The sequence below is a fragment of the Mobula hypostoma genome, chromosome 1, assembly GCF_963921235.1.
Source record: "Mobula hypostoma chromosome 1, sMobHyp1.1, whole genome shotgun sequence".
Lineage (NCBI taxonomy): Eukaryota > Metazoa > Chordata > Chondrichthyes > Myliobatiformes > Myliobatidae > Mobula > Mobula hypostoma.
The window spans coordinates 99,326,738-99,341,823 of NC_086097.1; the positions used below are offsets into that span (position 1 = coordinate 99,326,738).

The window sequence follows — 15,086 nt, forward strand, 5'->3', positions numbered from 1 at the left end:
CCTTAGTTACACACTACCATCTTGCCCCAATGATCATTTACTCCTTTATTTATATATTTTTATTCAGAAGTACTGTACAGCACAGTAACAGGCCCTTCCAGCTCATCAAGTCCGCACTGTCCAAATACACGCACACGACCAATTAACCTACTAATTCAAGTGTGTTTGCACTGTGGAAGGAAACCGGAGCACTCAGAGAAAACCCATGTGGTCACGAGGAGAATGTACAAACTCCTTGCATACAGCGGAACGGAATTCAACCTGGTTTGCTGGCGCTGTAATAGCATTACACTAACCACTATGCTACCTTGCCACCCCTTACTTATCAAGATTCAAAAGCTGAATCATGCTTTGAGGAAGATGTTCTCTAAAACTCTTTGGGAGAAAATGTTCATCATAGGCAACTCTTCATTTTAAACAATGATCATTAGTTCTGAATTATCTCACAAGAAGAAACATCCTCTCCACATCTCCCCTCAGGATCTTGCATATTTCAATCAAATTTCTTCTTAGCCTCAGCAGATACAGGCCTAAAAAGAAGGCAGGGAGAAGTTAAGATGGCACTAAACGGCAACTCCTTTGCTTGCATCTCTGTAAACAACTTTATTTCTATCTTTGCTATCTCTTTTTTCCTTTTCAGGGTGTGGGGGGTTCTTTTGAAGACCCTGATCTGGAGTTACACTCTGACTTCGGTTCATTATGGGAATGGGACCTGCTCTTAGGGCCTCAAGTCCAGCTGCTTTCTGATATCCCAAGGACGCAGCCTGGAAGATGAGCGCGCCTTCAGGGTTCCGGGATTTCATGGCTCTGGAGACATGCTGATTCTAGGCCGGTGCCCCTGACTGAAGTGTTATGGGAGAACACGTAACATCAGGAGCAGTGGGTTAGCTGCTGGGGGTAGTCTGCCCAGAGAGCTGCGCCTTTTTGGTGCCAACTCTCTGGGTGCAGAGCTCGTAAAATGTGACACAACGGACTCTTAACATAGTAAATCAGTGAGTTTTTTGTTATGTCTCTCCTCTTGCTGTGAAACAGGGATACCTCTTTTTCCCTTATTAGGGAGACAGAGAGAGCCTGTGATATGTCGAATTATCAGGTGAGTGATTAGTCTTTGGGGTACTGCACCTGTGTCTTTACTGATGCTTTGTTGCATGCTTGAGTGCTCGGTAGAGGGTGCTGATGCTTTTTTTGCCAGTGGGGTGGGGAGGGTTCGTTGCCTTGCTGCTGCTTGTGCTCGGGAGGGGGGAGCGGGGGGCTTTGGGATTCTAACGTTTTAACTGTCATTCATTCTTTGGGACACTCCTCTGTTTTCGTGGATGTCTGCAAAGAAAAAGAATTTCAGGATGTACATTGTATACATTTCTTTGACATTAAATGCACCTATTGAACCTGTCAAACCTTGCCTCAAGGCAACCAACTTATTCTAGATAATAGTCTAGGAAATCTTTTGCTTCTAATGCATTAATATCTTTCCTGAATTAGAGAAAACAAAATTGCAGGCAGTATTCCTGATGTGATCTCAATAATGCCCTTTATAATGAAGCATACTTTATACTTTATTGTCTCCAAACAATTGATACTAGAACGTACAATCATCACAGCGATATTTGATTCTGCACTTCTCACTCCCTGGATTACAAATCGATAGTAAATATTAAAAATTTAAATTATAAATCATAAATAGAAAATAGAAAAATGGAAAGTAAGGTAGTGCAAAAAAAAAAGAGATGCAGATCCAGATATTTGGAGGGTACGGCCCAGATCCGGGTCAGGATCCGTTCAGCAGTCTTATCACAGTTGGAAAGAAGCTGTTCCCAAATCTGGCCTTACGAGTCTTCAAGCTCCTGAGCCTTCTCTCAGAGGGAAGAGGAACGAAAAGTGTGTTGGCTGGGTGGGTCGTGTCCTTGATTATCCTGGCAGCACTGCTCCGACAGCATGCGGTGTAAAGTAAGTCCAAGGACAGAAGATTGGTTTGTGTGATGTGCTGTGCCGTGTTCACGATCTTTTGCAACTTCTTCCAGTCTTGGACAGGACAACTTCCATACCAGGTTGTGAGGCACCCTAGAAGAATGCTTTCTACAGTGCATAACCTCTCTAATTCTGTATTCAACTTCTACACAAGATACTGTATTCTATCATCCCCAATTATTTGCTGGAGCTCATCATTCCCTCACCATTTAGACCAGATGCTGCTATTTTATTTTTTGAATTTCCAGAATGAAAAATGTCAGATTCTCGTCACTATCAGTAAGGAGTTTCTACGTTCTCCCTCTGACCACGTGGGTTTCCTTCAGTTGTTTCAGCTTCCTCTCACAGTCCAAAGATGTATCAGTTGGTAGGTTAATTGGTCATTGTAAACTGTCCCGTAATTAGGCCAGGATTAAATCAGGAGATTGCAGGGCAGCGTAGCTTGAAGGATTGTTCCATACTGTATCTCTAAATAAATAAAGCAGTAAATTTTCCCATTTGCTGGTTCTTGGCCCCTTTATTTAACCTATCACTATCCCATTGTAGTCTCCTCACATCCTCTACACAAGTTACTTTCCTATTTACCATTGCGTCATCAGTAAATTTAGCAACCCCACCCTTAGTGCCTTCATCCAAGAAATTCCCACTCAGACCATACAGTTCTTTATACATGAATCAAGTCACTATCTTCAGCTCAGATCCACTGCTGCTCTGCAGCTTGACTAATAGCTTGAATTGGTCTCGAGGGCTAGGGTGAATCATGGAAAAAACAAAGCCGAGGACATTGGTAACTGCTCAGATCTACAAGTGGTCAAATCCTATTACCTAGAAGTGCAAAGAATATGGTTTCCTGGTTACAGCCAAGATAAAGCAGAAACTAGGAACATAGAAATGGCTCTATATTGAACATGAGAAAGATCTTGCTCATCAGGTGTGAAATGATCCCGATGTTAGGGTCCTCTTGCCATTGCACACAGAAGGGCTGTATTCTCTGTACAACTGATGTGTGGGAAAGAAAAATTGATGCCATGCTGCTATAATGTAAATCTAATAAGCAAATTTAAGGATATGCTAGGTACAGTAAACACAGATGCACATACTGCATACATGCAGATAGTATTAAGAGCAATCAAAACTATGGGTGGATCTTCATATAGAAATTCACAGGTACAAGAAGAAAAAAAAAGGCTAATAAAAAATTAGTAAATATGCCCAGACCAACCCTCAAAGTGGGAGTAGGAACTGCATGTTAGAGCAACGTACAATTGAAAATAAATTTATTATCAAAGGTCACTTATATTACTATATACTACCTTGTGATTCATTTTCTTGCAGGTATTTACAGGGAAAAACACCGTCTGCGTTAGATGATCAGTCGATCGGGACTTTGAGACTTTTTTTTACCGTGCCCATGGTCTGCTCTTTATCAAATTATGGTATTGCTTTGCATTGTTGTAACTATATGTTATAATTATGTGTGGTTTTGTCAGTTTTAGTCCTGGTTTGTCCTGTGTTTTTTTGTGATATCATTCTGGAGGAACATTGTATCATTTTTTAATGTATGCATTTCTAAATGACAATAAACAAGGACTGAGTGTCCTCATAATCTAATCTAAAATAAATAAAATAAAATTTTACAAGAAAACTACACATAGAAAGACAAAGGCTAACACCATTGTGCAAAAGACAAACTGTGCAAATAAAAATAATACTAAGAACATGAGCTCTAAAGAGTGCTTGAAAGTAAGCCTCTTTCACCATTATAAAGTAAGAAATGCAATCATTCTATGGGCTGAAGGAGAAAAATTACTGGAAATTTTAGGTAATCCAAAGATAGCAGTAATAGGATGAGGAGAGATATCTATATTCATTACCTTTGAGATAATATTAAAAATGTCTCTCCAGAAAGTTTCCAGAGTAGGACAAGACCAAAACATATGAGTTAAAGAGGCTATCTGCCCCGGACATCTATCACAAAAAGGATTAATATGAGAATAAAAACAAGCTAATTTATCTTTGGACATATGTGTTCTATGAACAACTTTAAATTGAATTAGGGAATGTTTAGCACAGATAGAGGAAGTATTGACTAATTGTAAAATCGGCCCCCAGTCATCCACGGAAATGATAGAACCCAATTCCTGTTCCAATCTGACCTGATCTTATCAAATGGAGCTTTCCTAAGTTTCATAATAATATTATAAATAATAGCCGTTGCACCTTTCTGACATGGATTAAGGTTAATTATAGTATCTAAAATATATGTAGGAGGGAGCATTGGAAAGGAAGAAACATTGGAAAGAGCCTAATGCTCCAACTACCTTTTTTTGGTTTTCCCAGACGATATTATGCTTAAATTTGGAGAAAATTAGAAGTAATCTTTATGATTCCCCACTTAAATTTGAACAGACCTGGAGATCTTTTATTCAATATTTTCATTTAATGTAATCTTTTTTTTCCTCTTTTGCTCCATATTTATATTCCCTTCTTGTGTTTTTTTTAAACTGTTTTTAATGGAGGTCGGGTTTGAGGACGTGATTTTAAGTTCTTTAACTCTACCTGTTTCCAAGTTAGCCCATTGCTTTGCTTTGCTTTTAGTTTAGTTGCACGGTGGGTTTTTTTGGGGGGTTTTTTTTTTCCTTTTCTCTATTGATATATATATAAATTAGTATACCATTATTTTTCCTTATTATTTTATGTTTAAATTGCACTGTTTGTATCAATTTTTTTCTGTATTAATATCTCCTGTAATTTTATTATATTCTAACAGTGTACTAGTGCCTATATGGTTTACTTTTTGTATACTTATTCAATAAAAAGATTTAAAAAGAAAGAAAGTAAGCCTCATAGAATCAGAACAGTGGTGAATTAAGTTAACCATGTTGGCCCAGGAACCTGATGGTTGTAGGGTAATAACTGTTCCTGAACCTACCAGTAAGGCACTCTGTCTGTGGTGGAGTGGGCTGTATCCACCACTTTATATAGCCCTTTTTGTTCCAGGGCATTGGTGTTTCCATACCACTCCATGATGCAACCAGGTAGGATACTCTCCACTACGCATCTATAGAAGTCTGTCCAAGTTCCTAGTGATATGCTGAATCTACGCAGCTTTTATGTCTTCTTTGTGATGGTACTTGTGTTGGTCCCAGAAGAAATTTAAAATTACTGACACTCCCCACCTCCAGTCCCCTAATAAAGACTGGCTCATGGATCTCAGGCTTCTTCCTTCTGTAGTCAATAATCAGCTCTTTGGCTTTGCTGATATTGCTTGTAAGGTTGTTATTGCAGCACCAGATTTTCAATCAGCCTCCTATATGCCAATTCATCACTACCTTTGGTTCAGCCAAGAACAATGGTGCCATCAGCAAACATAAATACAGCATTGAATCTGTACTCAGCCACACTATCATAATGTTGCCAACCTGTACCATGTGTGGTTTACAGGTGAGAAAATCAAGGACCCATTTGCACAGGGTGGTACTGAGACCCAGGTCTTAGAGCTTGATGATAAGTTTCAAGGGGATGAGGGTTCTGAATGCTGAGCTATAGTAAATGAAGAGCATTATAAATTATGCATCTTCATTTACTCTGGTGTTCCAGAGTTGAGTAAAGAGCCAACGAAATGGCATTTGCTGTTGACCTGTTATGATGGTAGGGAAATTAGACCGGACCCACTTCATTCTTCCGGCACGGGTTAATATGCTTCATGGTCAACTTCCCAAAGCATGTCATCATGGTAGATGTAAGTGCTATTGGACAAGGTTACCCTTTCTTCTTAGGTGCCAGTATGATTGAAGCAGGTACCCAAGACTGCCAAAGCAAGGGATTGAAGATATCCATAAATACTCATGCCAGTTGAGTAGCACAGCTCTGTAGTGCTCGGCCCTATAAACTGTCTAAGCCAGATGTCTTCTGTGGTTTGACTCTAATGAAGGATATTCTCACAATAGCCTCAAAGACTGAGATCACAGGGTCATTGTGGGCTGTGGGAGTTCGTGAAGCTGCTTTCATGTTCTGTCACAATCAAGAGCAAGTCTGCAGATGCTGGATATCCAAGCAACACACACAAAATGCTGGAGCAACCCAGACCAGGCAGCATCTATAGAAAAAAGTAGGGTCAACATTTCGGGCCAAGATCCTTCAGCAGGACTGGAGAAAAAAAGATGAGGAGTAGATTTAGAAGGTGGGGGAAAGGGAGAGAGAAACACAAGGTGATAGGTGAAACTAGGAGGGGCTATCTCCCTCCAGGCACCTAATCTTGCAAGCAGAGCAAATGCTACATCTGCCCCTACACCTCCTCCCTCCCTACCATTCAGGGCCCCAAACAGTCCTTCCAGGTGAGGCAACACTTCACCTGTGAGTCTGTTGAGGTCATATACTGTGTCCAGTGCTCCCAGTGTGGCCTCCCGTACATCAGTGAAACCTGATGTAGATTGGGAGACCATTTTGCCGAGCGCCTATGCTCTATCCGCCAGAAGAAGCAGGATCTCCCAGTGGCCACTCATTTTAATTCTACTTCCCATTCCCATTCTGACATGTCAATCTATGGCCTCCTCTACTGTAGTGATGAGGTTACTCTCAAGTTGGAGGAGCAACACCTTAAATTCTGTCTTGGTCGCCTCCAACCTGATGGTATGAACATCGATTTCTCTAACTTCTGGTAATGGCCCCCCACCCCTTCACCATTCCCCATCCCTTCTTTTTCTCTTTCACCTTATCTCCTTGCCTGCCCATCACCTCCCTCTGGTGCTCATCCCCCCTTTTCTTTCTTCCATGGCCTTCTGTTCTCTCCTATCAGACTCCACCTTCTCTTTCACCAATCAACTTTCCAGCTCTTTACTTCATCTCTTCCCCTCCCGGTTTCATCTATCACCTTGTGTTTCTCTCTTCCCTCCCCCACCTTTTAAATCTACTCCTCGTCTTTTTCTCTCCAGTCCCGCCAAAGGTTCTCAGCCCAAAATGTGAACACTACTTTTTCCATAGATGCTGCCTGGCCTGCTGAGTTCCTCCAGCATTTGGTGTATGCTTCATAAAAGGCATTGTGCTTATCTGAGAGCAAAACGTTGTTGCCATTTATGGTGCTTGGTTTTGCTTGGTAGGAGGTGATGGCATTCAAGCACTTCCACAGTTATCAAACATCTCTCTATGATTCAAGTTTAGTCTGTAATTGCCACTTTGCATGTGAGATGGCCTTCTGAAGGTCATTCTCGGACCTCTTGTACTTTCTCTGATTGCCAGTCCTACATACCTCCAATCTAGGCCTCAGCAGGTTGTGAATTTCTTAGTTCATACAGGACTTCTGGTTGCGGAAGACTGATTTTGTGGGGACAGACCATTCCACACATTTTTATATAGTCTGTAACGACCGTGTATTCATTCAGGTCCCTTGATGAGTCCTCGAACATGACCCATGCCACCAATTTGAAGCTGCTTGCCTGCTTCCCGTAATCCCCTCTTGGTTGTCCTTATCTCTAGTGTCTTGCTCTTTAGTCTCTGTTTATACAGTATGTAGGGCAGTGAGTAGGTCAGATATACAGAATTGTAGTTGTGAGATGGAATGGTAGGTATTTGGACAGGGCAGAGTTTGTTAAGTCTGTCCAGGACAGATGCCTGTCACAGTATGTTGACAGGCCGACTCGGGGGAATGCCATACTAGATATAATACTAGGTAATGAACCGGATCGCGTCACAGATCTCTCAGTGGGCGAGCATCTGGGGGACAGTGACCACCACTCCCTGACCTTCAGTATTATCATGGAAAAGGATAGAATCAGAGAGGACAGGAAAATTTTTAATTGGGGAAGGGCAAATTACGAGGCAATAAGGCTAGAACTTGCGGGTGTGAATTGGGATGATGTTTTTGCAGGGAAGTGTACTATGGACATGTGGTCGATGTTTAGAGATCTCTTGCAGGATGTTAGGGATAAATTTGTCCTGGTGAAGAAGATACAGAATGGTAGGGTGAAGGAACCATGGGTGACAAGTGAGGTGGAAAATCTAGTCAGGTGGAAGAAGGCAGCATACATGAGGTTTAGGAAGCAAGGATCAGATGGGTCTATTGAGGAATATAGGGAAGCAAGAAAGGAGCTTAAAAAGGGGCTGAGAAGAGCAAGAAGGGGGCATGAGAAGGCCTTGGCGAGTGGGGTAAAGGAAAACTCCAAGGCATTCTTCAATTATGTGAAGAACAAAAGGATGACAGGAGTGAAGGTAGGACCGATTAGAGATAAAGATGGGAAGATGTGCCTGGAGGCTGTGGAAGTGAGCAAGGACCTCAATGAATACTTCTCTTCGGTATTCACCAATGGGAGGGAACTTGATGACGGTGAGGACAATATGAGTGAGGTTGATGTTCTGGATCATGTTGATATTAAGGGAGAAGAGGTGTTGGAGTTGTTAAAATACATTAGGACGGATAAGTCTCCAGGGCCTGATGGAATTTTCCCCAGGCTGCTCCACGAGGCGAGGGAAGAGATTGCTGAGCCTCTGGCTAGGATCTTTATGTCCTCATTGTCCACGGGAATGGTACCGGAGGATTGGAGGGAGGCGAATGTTGCCCCCTTGTTCAAAAAAGGTAGTAGGAATAGACCGGATAATTATAGACCAGTGAGCCTTAACGTCTGTGGTGGGAAATCTGTTGGAAAAGATTCTTATAGGATCTATGGGCATTTAGAGAATCATGGTCTGATCAGGGACAGTCAGCATGGCTTTGTGAAGGGCAGATCGTGTCTAACAAGCCTGATAGAGTTTTTTGAGGAGGTGACCAGGCATATAGATGAGGGTAGTGCAGTGGATGTGATCTATATGGATTTTAGTAAGGCATTTGACAAAGTTCTACATGGTAGGCTTATTCAGAAAGTCAGAAGGCATGGGATCCAAGGAAGTTTGGCCAGGTGGATTCAGAACTGGCTTGCCTGCAGAAGGCAGAGGGTGCTAGTGGAGGGAGTACATTCAGATTGGAGGATTGTGACTAGTGGTGTCCCACAAGGATCTGTTCTGGGACCTCTACTTTTCGTGATTTTTATTAACGACCTGGATGCGGGGATAGAAGGGTGAGTTGGCAAGTTTGCAGACAACACAAAGATTGGTGGTGTTGTAGATAGTGTAGAGGATTGTCAAAGATTGCAGAGAGACATTGATAGGTTGCAGAAGTGGGCTGAGAAGTGGCAGATGGAGTTCAACCCGGAAAAGTGTGAGTGGTACACTTTGGAAGGACAAGCTCCAAGGCAGAGTACAAAGTAAACGGCAAGATACTTGGTAGTGTGGAGGAGCAGAGGGATCTCGGGGTACATGTCCACAGATCCCTGAAAGTTGCCTCACAGGTGGATAGGGTAGTTAAGAAAGCTTATGGGGTGTTAGCTTTCATAAGTCGAGGGATAGAGTTTAAGAGTCGCGAGATAATGATGCAGCTCTATAAGACTCTGGTTAGGTCACACTTGGAGTACTGTGTCCAGATCTGGTTGCCTCACTATAGGAAGGACGTGGAAGCATTGGAAAGGGTACAGAAGAGACTTACCAGGATGCTGCCTGTTTTAGAGCGTATGGATTATGATCAGAGATTAAGAGAGCTCGGGCTTTACTCTTTGGAGAGAAGGAGGATGAGAGGAGACATGATAGAGGTATGCAAGATATTAAGCGGAATAGCTAAGTGGATAGCCAGCACCTCTTTCCCAGGGCACCACTGCTCAATACAAGGGGACATGGCTTTCAGGGAAGGGGTGGGAAGTTCAAGGGGGATATTAGAGGAAGGTTTTTTACTCAGAGAGTGGTTAGTTCGTAGAATACAGTGCCTGAGTCAGTGGTGGAGGCAGATACACTAGTGAAATTTAGACAGGTATATGGAGGAATTTAAGTTGGGGGGGGTTATATGGGAGGCAGGGTTTGAGGGTCGACACAACAATGTGGGCCAAAGGGCCTGTACTGTGCTGTACTATTCTATGTTCTATATATTCTTAATGGTAGCATAGATGTGGTTAAGAGGATTGGGCCTTCAGGTGATATGTTGGTGATACTTGGCAGAGATTTCTTCATGCTAGTCTGATTGAAGTCCCCAGCAAGGATGTGAAAGGTCAGGCTGTTCCTTGTTTGCAAATATATATATCTAGCAGTGAGCTGCCCACTGAACATTGTCATCTATCGCCAGTGCCATTTTTTCCCTTAAACACCACATAGATTAGAGCACTCAATTCTAGCTACTCGAGAAGGGCAATAACAAATACAAAAAACACAAGAATGATACTGAGATTGTGGTTAAATTATGAAGACACACTGCATTGATTTGGTTCTGATAAAAGGTATTTGCCTGAAATATCAATGGTTCATTTCCCTCCATAGATGCTGCCAGACTGCTGAGTTCCTCCAGCATTTTGTCTGTGGTTCTTCATATTTTTAATATCTGCAGTCCCTCATGCTGTATTTTGTCATTATTGCATCACTATGGTTGGCCCAGGGTAGATCCTCTGAGATGTTGATGCCCAGGAGATCGAAACTGCTCACCCTTTCCATCGTTGATCCCCCCAATGATTAGTGTCTGTTCTCCCCAACTTCCCATTCTGAAATTCCACAATTAGTCCCCTGGTCTTGCTGACGTTGAGTGCAAGGTTGTTGAGACACCACACAATCATCCTATCTGTTTTGCTCCTGGGCGCCATCTAAGATTCTGTTAACATCAGTGATCTCATTGCCTAATGTATACATGGTATTTGAGCTGTGCCTAGTCACAGTCATGAGTATAACTAGAGTAGAGCATGCCAGGTATTTCTACAATTTTTTTTTGTTTCATTCTTTCCCTTTCAAAAACAAGAGGAAATCTGAAGATGTTGGAAATCCAAGCAACACACAAAATGCTGGAGGAACTCAGCTGGCCAAGCAGCATCTATGAGGGAAAAAAAAAGTATAGTTGCTGATTTGGGCTGAGACCCTTCGGCGGGACTTATACTATTCAGCTGCTCATGGTCTCCAGCCCACTGTATTCAGTCCCTTTGTTCTCTTCACATTGCCACTTCATCTAAAATTAAAATATGCATTTTTTTTAATTTCCCCATTTATGATATAACATTATTGATCTACAACCTTAACTGTTTCTTTACCCACAGATGCTGTCCGACACAAATATAAAATATCCAAGTCTCAATAAAAAATTTAAATACAGATTTATCATCAGACACCAAACAATGGTGCAACTGTAACGAAAACCAATTTCCCCCGGGATCAATAAAGTATGACTATGACTAGGTCTAAAAATCAAAAATAAAACTGCAGATGCCTGGAAATCTAAAGTAAAAACAAAAACAAAAATACCACCAACAAACAGCAGGTCAGGCTGTATCTGTGGAAAGGGAGTCCTGCCGAAGGGTCTCAGCCCAAATCAGCAACTATACTTTTTTTTTCCCTCATAGATGCCGCTTGGCCAGCTGAGTTCCTCCAGCATTTTGTGTGTGTTGCTTGGATTTCCAACATCTTCAGATTTCCTCTTGTTTTTGAAAGGGAAAGAATTAATTTTTTTTAAAGTCTGGGACCAATCATCAGAACTGAAAACCCTTCATTACACTCGCTTCTTAACTTTGAGGGCAGTCCATTAAATAGATTCCTAAATTTAATCTAAAGTAATCTGAAAACTTATCAAAATATTACAAACAGAGCAACGCACACAAAATGCTAGAGGAACTCAGCATGTCAGGAAGCAACTCTGGAGGGGAATAAAGTGTCTATGTTTTAAGCCAAGATCCTTCATTGGGACTGAAAAGGAAGGGAGAAGAAGCCTAAATAAGGTGGTGGTGGAGGGGAAGAATTGCAAACTGGCAGGTGATAGGTGAAATCGGAATGTGGGGGTGGGGGTGGGGGTGGAAGGGGGGTGAAGTGAGAAGCTTTGAGGCAAAAGGTGGAAAAAATAAAGGGCTGAAGAAGTTATTTGATAAGAGAGTAGAGTGGACCATGGGTGAAAGGGAAAAGGAGGAAACAACAGAGGGATGTGCAGGTGAGGAGAAGGGGTAAGAGGGGAGCCTGAATGGGGAAAGAGAAAGGAGAGAGGATGGAGGGGAGAGAAACTACAGGAAGTTAGAGAACCAAACCCTATTCTTGTATAAATGAAATAAATCAAAATTGCAATTCAGTTTTTCCACTACATGCTCCCATTATTAATAAGCACTAATATAATGTTCTCCAGTTAAAGATGAACGAGGAGAAGTATATATATGTATTCATTTCTACAATATGGCAACGTGGGATTCAGGATAGGTTTGTCCTATTGAGACAGAGAAGAATAGTAGGGTGAAGCAGCCATGATTGACAAGAGCTATGGAATATCTAGTCAAGAGGAAGATAGAAGCTTACTTAAAGTTTAGGAAGCAAGGGTCAGACAGGGCACTAGAGAACTACAAGGTATCCAGGCAGGAGCTGAAGAATGGATTTGGGAGAGCTAGAAGGGGACATGAGAATGCCTTAGCAAGCAGGATTAAGAAAATCCCAAGGTATTGTTCGTGTATGTGAAGAACAGGAGGATGACAAAAGTGAAGGCGAGACCTATCAGACATAGAACAGCAAACATGTCCTTGGAGTCAGAGAAGGTAGGGGAGGTCCTTAATCAATACTTTGCTTCAGTATTGACCAGTGAGAGGGTCTGTGACATTTGTGAGTTCAGCATAAAACAGGCCAATATGCTAGAATATCCTCCAAAAGGACCATAACCTTGTTGTAGGGTCTGGAGGCCCGCATGCCTCAATGACCCGGAGGGCTATGTTGGCTGGAGTTAAGACCTTGTGCTTTGGCTCTTGGTAAAGTCACCCACAACAAACAGGTCAAAGGGTAGAGGCCAGACTAAGAGTGGTCCACTGGTCCTCCAGGTTTGGGTGTTCAGCTCAGGGCTAACAACCCTGAATGGTCAAAAGACAATTGTTACAAATACAACAATGAAGAATCCTTCTATACAGAGATGGAGGACCTTCATTGCTATCCCAAATGCCAGTGGCGTAACAGGCAATAAGTAGTAATGCTAGAACACGTTGATATTGAAAAAGAGCATGTACTAGAACTTTTGAAAAACATTAGGATAATGTAAGCTCCCAGGGCCAGATGAGATACCCCAGGTCACTACAGGAAGTGAGGGAAGAGACTGTTGCAGCAATGGCAATGATCTTTGCATCTTCACTGGCCACAGGAGTAGTACCAGATGATTGGTGGGTGGCAAATATGTACAGGAAAGGAATCAAAGATATCCCTGTGAATTATAGACCAGTAAAGTCTTACTTCAGTGGTGGGCATGATATTGGAGAAGATTCTTTGAGACAGGATTTACAAATACTTTGAGGAGCGTAGTCTGATCAGAGATAATCAGCTTGGCTTTGTCAGGGGCAGGTCATGCCACATGAGCCTGAATGAATTCTTTGAGGATATGACAAAGCACATTGATGAAGGTAGAGCAGTGGATGTGGTGTATATAGATTTTAGTAAAGTACTTGATAAGTTTGCCCATAGTAGGTTCATTCAGAAGATCAGGATGCACAGTTGAGCTGAGAAGTGGCAGATGCAGTTAAACCCAGAAGAGTGTGAAGTATTTAATTTTGGAAGGTTGAATTTGAAGGCAGAATACAGGGTTAATGGCAAGGTTCTTAGCAGTGTAGATGAACAGAGGGGTTTTAGGATGCATGACCCTAGATCCCTCAAAGTTGCCACGCAAGTTGATAGGGTTGTTAAGAAGGCATATGGTGTAGTGGTCTTCTTTCTTCGGGGGACTGAGTTCAAGAACCGTGAGGTAATGTTGCAGCTTTATAAAACCCTGGTTAGACCACACTTGGAATATTGTGCTCAGTTCTGGTTGCCTCATTATAGGAGGGGCATGGAAGCTTTAGAAAGGATGCAGAGTGGAAACACCAGGATGCTACCTTGATTAACAACTATGTGTTAGGAGTAAGTCAGAGCTTTTCTGTTTGGAGGGAAGGAACATGAAAGGTTACTTCATAGAGGTATACAAGATAAGAGGCAAAGATCAAATGGGTGGCCAGAGACTTTTTCCCAGGACAGAAGTGGCTAATACAATGGGTCAAAATGTTAAGGTGATTAGAGGAAAGTATAGAGGGATGCACAGAGAATGATAAGTGCCAGAGTTGGTGATAGAGCTATATATATTAGAGGAATTTAAGGAACTCTTAGATAAGTACATGGGTGATGGAAAAATGGAGGGCTATGTAGGAGGAAAGGGTTAGATTGATCTTAGAGTAGGTTATGAGGCTGACACAACATCGTGGGCCAAAAGGCTATGCACCATGTTGGACTGCTCTGTGTTCTAAAATCTGATACTTTTTCTTCTTTCTATCCATCAATCAAAAGATATACATCTCGTGCAACTCTTTCTCATTAATTTCTTTTTTGACTATCCCACTGGACTTGCTTCTGAGGTAGCTAAAAAGGCCAATGCAGGACCCACAAATTCTGCAGAACTTCTTTACAGGACAGGCCAGAGTTTGGAGAGCTGCATTCCTTCCATCATCAACACCATGCACCCATTTTTTTCTGACGAAAAGAGATTGTTTGTAGTACTGTCCCAAATGCTCCTTTGGCATTTTGAGCTGGGGAAGTTACAATGTTCAAGAAGACTTCTGAGGTTGCCGTCTGACAGCCTTTTGCCACGACCAGCTCAGAACTGTGTTTAGAGAATCGGCTGACTGACATGCAAACAAATTGGCTAGCCCATTGAAATTGACTGCATTTAGAGTCACAATGCTTGGGAAGAGGATACTGACATTGATTTGCTTATTTTGTCAAATGATATGGAGGATTTTGAGGAGACGGTGAGGAGCAGGCACTCTGTCTGGCCACAGCTAATATAAGGACGACAATAGCCAAGGTCAACCCACACAAAGATGAGGAGCCTGATAACATATCTAGTCAGGTGCTGAGAGACTGTGCAGCCCAGTTAACAGGGGTTCTGGTAGTTATGATCAACATCTCTCTCGAACAGTCCAGTCTTCGCAGGATTCAAGGCAGCCACCATCACCCTAGTACCCAAGAATGCGACAGTACACTGCTTTAATGACTACTGTGCAGTGGTACTGACCTCAACAATAATAAGTGCTTTGAATCACATTAAATCCCATCTTCCTGTTACATTGGATCTTTTCAAGTTCGCT

At 42.2% G+C, this 15,086-nt stretch overlaps 1 protein-coding gene across 1 annotated transcript in view; it reads right to left on the reverse strand.

Moving 5' to 3' along the window:
• The window catches only part of LOC134349347 (EH domain-containing protein 4-like), an 80,752-nt gene that overhangs the window by 53,555 nt on the left and 12,111 nt on the right, over positions 1–15,086 (reverse strand). The gene's annotated exons all lie outside the window — the stretch shown is intronic.